Source organism: Cupressus sempervirens, chromosome 1 (genome assembly GCF_028749045.1).
Source record: "Cupressus sempervirens isolate cs-2001-9-10 chromosome 1, ASM2874904v1, whole genome shotgun sequence".
NCBI classification, from domain to species: Eukaryota; Viridiplantae; Streptophyta; class Pinopsida; order Cupressales; family Cupressaceae; genus Cupressus; species Cupressus sempervirens.
In genome coordinates this window covers 406,181,649-406,187,926 of record NC_143118.1, presented here as the reverse complement: position 1 = coordinate 406,187,926, position 6,278 = coordinate 406,181,649, and positions in this window count along the sequence as shown.

The following is a 6,278-nucleotide window of genomic DNA, read 5'->3' as shown; positions in this document are numbered from 1 at the left end:
ACAAAAGTGACATCTAAATTAGATTCTATAAAAATAGAGCATGTAGAATTAGAGAAGTACAATATCATTGTGAAAAGAGAGTTAACTTAGGATAATCAAGAGTTAGATAAGCTTTATAACATTAGTGGAAAAACTGATGAACAACTATTTTGTTAGAGATCTTCTTATGATAATATAGGTCTTAGATATATTATTGGAGAAAAATCAGCTAAGAAAATTGATGTTAGGGAGGAACCAAATTTAGTTATTGAAACCCATAAACCTAAAGAAAATAGTTAAAATGTGATTAAACCAAGAAAGTCTATAGGAGTATCTAAACAGGTTGAGCAATTAAACCAACCTAAGAAATGTGATGAACTAAAAAAAACAAAGCAAGTTAAACCACTTAAGGAGGTTAGACATGAATTCAAAGGTAGATTTTTTATATGTAATGAAATTGGTCATATAAAGAGAGATTGCACAAGTAAGTCTTTCAAACCTATTATTAATTTCTATTGTTATAATTGTCATTTTTTTTTACATAAAGTAGTAGACTATAAGAAAACTAAGTTTGATAGTAATAATGAAAATAGTAGGATGTTTAGTGATACTAACCTTGTAGGTGATCAAAGAATGAGATCACAGAGCTGATCCAATGATGGAGAAAGGCCTAATGGAGCAAATAACCAAATTGTATATTACAGGTGTAATAACCTTGGACACATTGCAATGAACTTCAAAGCACCATAAACAATCAGAATGGATCTAATTAGAGAATGAAATCACCTGTACATTAGTTATGCAATAAATTTGGTCACAAAGCAAGATTTGGAAAAATGTAGAGAAGGAATTTCAATAGGAATCCAAACTATAGAAGGAATAATAGCATAAATAACAAAAGAAATGATACCAATAGAAATAATAGTCATAAGGAAGCACTTAAAGAGAATGTTGAAGAATTTAAGGAATTATTGTGAAGAAAAATTATCCATCAAGTTCATATGTAGTTCTAGAAGAACAATTTATTGATGCATTTGAAGAAAGGGTGAAATCATCCATAGTGTGTGATTCATCTTATTTGAATTAAGCACCTTTTATCAAAGAGAGTGTAATAAAAAGTGGAAACAAAAGTTAGTGGTCAAGTTAGAAGTTGTGAAGTTAACATGAGGTAGTAAAGATTATAAGGAAGCTCTAGTTAAGAGCACAAGTGATTTGGTAATTGCATGAATGACAATGGAAGCAAACAATTTCACTAGATAACATGAAAAACTTTTATAAATTTTGGTAGATCCACAATTAATACAAAGTTCAAAGGATTTAAGGGATACAAACAAGATCTTAACTACCATTCAATCATGTGAAGAATTAAGGATAAATTTAGAATAATTTGACAGCAAGAAAATGCAAATTTGAAGTGTTCTCGGTGTGAAGTAAGAAAATCCGTAATTACAAGATTTCTATGTATTTTACAAAGTCCTTAATGTATTTGAATTGATTGAAATGGAGAATCCTACTGCATGTGATCTAAGTGAGATTCCAAAGTATATTTTTAAGAAACATCCATTCATATCTCAAATAGACAATCCCCTAGGAGCATATTCACAAGTTCTAGAAAATGTATGGCACGTAGAAGACATCATGTCATATATATACTACAAGTTTGAGAGTATTGGTGATAATAAAATTCACAAGGACTTTGACCTAGTTTTCCAAGGAGACCTCTCATTGAAACAAGAAATTACACACCTAAAGGAGCTAAACATGATGAATCATATATTTTATACTAATTTTGATTATCACAAGTGGAGAAGAATCATTCAAAGCCAAATTCATAAAGGAATATTTTGGGTTGGAGATATGCCTGTCATGATTAACAATGAAATGATCCATAAGTTACTAGGATTGTGCTATGAGAAAAGAAGTCTCGCCAATGAGAGGAATGTAAAGAAGATGGTAGAAACTAATCTATAGACCAAATCCAATGAGAGGAACATGAGGATAGACCTCATCAAGAAAAATGATGTGAGTGTAATCACTAAAGTAATTTCTAATAAAATGAATCACAACTCAAGATGGAACTCAATACCTACTAGATTTATCACTACAACATGCTTCATGATAGAAAAGAGAGAAAAAGTCAACATGTGTGAAATTGTACGACATGAGCTTTTAGACAATATAAAGAAATTAAAGAAAACAAGAAGTATGGTGTCCAAGTTTGAGGCACTATTGACACACCTACTCTTCCAAGTACTCAAACAATTCCCTGGTATGCCTAATAAGGAAAGAGATAAAAATTAGTGCACCATAAACTTGTTAACATAAGATGCTACAAGAAATAGTCAAAAGAGAACATTATAGAGGACATAAACAAAATGATGAAAATATTTCAAATTGTAATGAAATAGAGATATTGAGTTCCACCCTCATTGGTGGAGTAGCATAAAGAGGACATGTGTTTCATGATTGAAATAGATGTAACCTATATGGAGGTGGTTTAGAAATTGATTTAGTTCATACATCATATATGCTATGAAATGAGTAAAGATGTGATAGGAGGGTATGCGAGGATGATACTCAAATCTAAAAAGGATGAGGATAATCCTAAATGGGGAAGCTATGCTGAAAATATTAGAGAAGTAGAGAGAAAGCTCTACAACTAGGGGGTAAAGAAGAATGTGGAGAAGAAAATTGTAACAATTCTCAAGGAATCTTGTACGACTAGACAAGAATATGAAGAAGTGAAGGGTATAGCCTTGGAGATGAAAGCTAGTGGACAAAATAAAGTATTCGTGGTCATACCTAGGTTAGCAGTGGTAGAACCTTCTGAAGGAGTCACCATAGTAGATTCATCTTCATAGATACGTGATGTTCATTATGCAATAGTTGTGCAAGTTCAATCCACTCAAGTCAAAAGGTAGAAGCTAGAAGAAGAAGTACAGATGGATGAGGAAAAATCCACTATTCCTTCAAGCACAAGAGAGTTAGAGAGAGTCACCAAGGTTAAGACTGAACTTCTAGAGTCATCTAGAAGGAAGAGAGTTAAACAAAAAGAAAGTGGACATGGTGAGAGAATACAATATCTTAAAATTATTGAATGAAAATTTGAAGAATTAGAAGATGAAGAGGAAAATAAGGACAAGCCTATAGAGAAGATCACACAAGAAGCTAGAACTTCAACAAGAAAAAACCTCTAGAAACCTAAGATAGAGAATGTAAATGTAGTAATTATTGGGTAAAAGTACATATTAGTGTCACCTTTTAGGATACCAAAACTAGTTTTGGTCAAATCTCATTTCTCTATCATAGTACATGTTTTTTCAAAAAATAAAAATACCCTTTTATAGATCTCAAATTCAATTTCATCATTATATAAATTTCAAAGTATTTTTATTTGTTGTTATATGTAGAAGTTAATATTTTAACACTTCAGAAGATGCTCCATCTGAAAGTGAAGAAAACTAGTAAATTATATCCAAAAAATTAAATATTTATATTTATCTCTAGAGGCAAAAGTCATCCTCAAGAATATGTGATTTTTTTTTTAAAAAGATGTAGATTTGATAGAGAATCTTTGATGGGAGTAAAAAAACTACTAGATTTTGATAAGGTTGACCTTGAGTACTTATAACAAGGAAAATATACATCAAGAATAATTATTTCTTTTTTTGTTCCCGAGCTAAACATGTCATGTATAAGAAATTTTCAAATCAGAATGTAAATAAAGATATTTGCATATACTTGTTTGACAGGAACTACAACCTATACTTTTTATAGTTAGAAAAGAAACTTCAAAAACTATTTTTTTTAAGAATAAATTCTTACTCAAAAAAATTATGAAAATTATAGGCATAAAATTCATTCAATTCTACACATTTCATCAGTTTATGTAAACTTCAAATTCTAAAGGTAGATACCATTTTTAATGTCATTAAAGTTGAACTATTGCATTCTGATATTCTTTTTCTTTATAAAAGGTGACCCAAGTTTGCACTTTTACCATATTGATAATTATAATTTTTCATTCAATTGAATAAGTATTATAGTAAGTATAGAAATATGGATAAAATAGAGTTAGAGAATGCAGTGTTAAGAAATATGATTTTGAAGAACAAAAGGTTTGAAGGTATTCAAAAACATAAACTAGAAGACTTGAATAATAGGTTAATCAATAGAAGAAGAATATTCGTAGATGAATATAAGAAAATAAGGGATAATATCATTAGAAAGGTTTGTGAAGTTAAAAAAAATGATTAAATAATTACCATGACGAAGGGTATCAATCCTTTTTTAAGGAATAAAAGAAAAATTCTTTTGGTGGGAGCTAACTACAAAGAGGTTAAAAAAGAAATAGAGGGATCCATCATTAAGTATATGACCTCCATGCCCAAGGTCACATAATAGAGCATGGAGATAGGGGAGAAATCCCCATGACTATTGAGAGGACTATTTCAATAGTAGCAAAATTAAGATGGAAGATTTGTTAGGATTAACCTCAAATAGAAATAACAATTACATGAATACATATTAAAAATATTAGAAAATAATAAACTGAACAGAAGATAACATATGACATCAAGATTTAGTGTGGTTTACCCAAACCTTTTGCTACATCTACCAAACACCAAGTCCAATATTATTACAATCTAGTGATTACAACTTAATTACAATTTGCAATCTTTTATATCTCAATACAATGACAAGAAGCAATTTTTGCATCACACATTATGAATATCCCTACAAATCAGTAGTAGATCCCCCAAAGTGTAAACACTTACTATATGTACCTCTCAAATATTTGATAATCCATTTGACTGTATTCCAAAGCTCAATTCTTGGATGACTCATATATCTCCTAACAACTCCCACTGCATGTGTGATATCTAGCCTTGTACATACCATAAAATACATCAAGCTTCCTATAGCTAAAGTATACCTAGTACCCTAGACATATTATCCTCCTCTTTTTGTATCTTTGGACACATCTCCTTGGTCAACTTGAAATGACTAGGTAGATGTGTGCTGATAACTTGAGCATTCTTCGTAGAGAAACATTGCAACACCTTCACAATATAAAAAACATAAGATAAATGTCAGTTTCTTGTTCTTCTTATCTCTACAAATCGTCATACCAAGGATTTCTTTTTTGCCCCAAAATCCTTCATAGTAAGTGATTGTGCTAATTGTTCTTTTAACCCCTTAATGTGATCCATCTTAGACCCAGCTATAAGCATGTCATCAACATATGAACATAAAATAATATAGCTATCATCATCCAAACTCTTAAAATAAACATAATGATCTAAATGACACCTACTAATTCCATTGTAATACATAAAGCTATAACACTTCAGATACCATTGCTGAGGTGCTTGCTTCAAGCCATATAAACTTTTCTTCAAACTATACACTAAGTTTTCCTTACCTTTGACCTTAAATCCATTTGGCTATGCCATTTATATCTCTTCATCCAAATCACCATGAAGGAAGGTTGTTTTAACATCAAGCTACTCCAAATGAAAATCTTTAGTAGATAAAATACTTAAAATATTATGAATAGAAGTCATTTTAACAATAGGAGAGGATATCATATCAAAATCAATGCCTTTTTTCTATGCAAATCCTTTTACAACTAACTTGATATTAAATATTTTCTTACTTACATACTCTTCTTTCAACATATAAACCCATTTCTCATTTACCTGAAGGCAACTTGCATAAATCCCAAGTCTTATTTGTTAGCAAGGAGTCTATTTCATTTGCTATTATAGATTCCCACTAAATCTTAGTATCCACCTACACAACTTCATCATAAAATTTAGGTTCACCAGCATCTTTTTTTTAAATAGAGTACAAAGAAGAAGAAAATATTTCTAGAGGTCTACTTAGCCTTATTGATCATCTAACATTCACTATGGTGTGTGCTATTTTTTGTTGCAATTGTTGTAGATCAATGGAAATCAGATCAATGGAAATTTTTGGAACATCATCTTTTAGAATATCATCTAGCACTACATAATCACCTTCTCTATTCTCATCTTACTATAAGAAATCTTTGTACAACACTTTCTCATTGAATATGACATATATGCTTCTTACAATTTTACATTTTTCAAAATTCCAAAGCCTATAGGATAATTCATCAATACCATATCCAACAAATACACATTTCTTTGACTTAGCTTCCAGCTTGCTTCTATTTTTTAGAATCTATAGGAGAAAATGCTTTGCAATAGAAGGTTTTGAGAGAAGAGTAACTTAGGTTCTTACCATGCTCCTTGTTACTCCATTATAGTCAT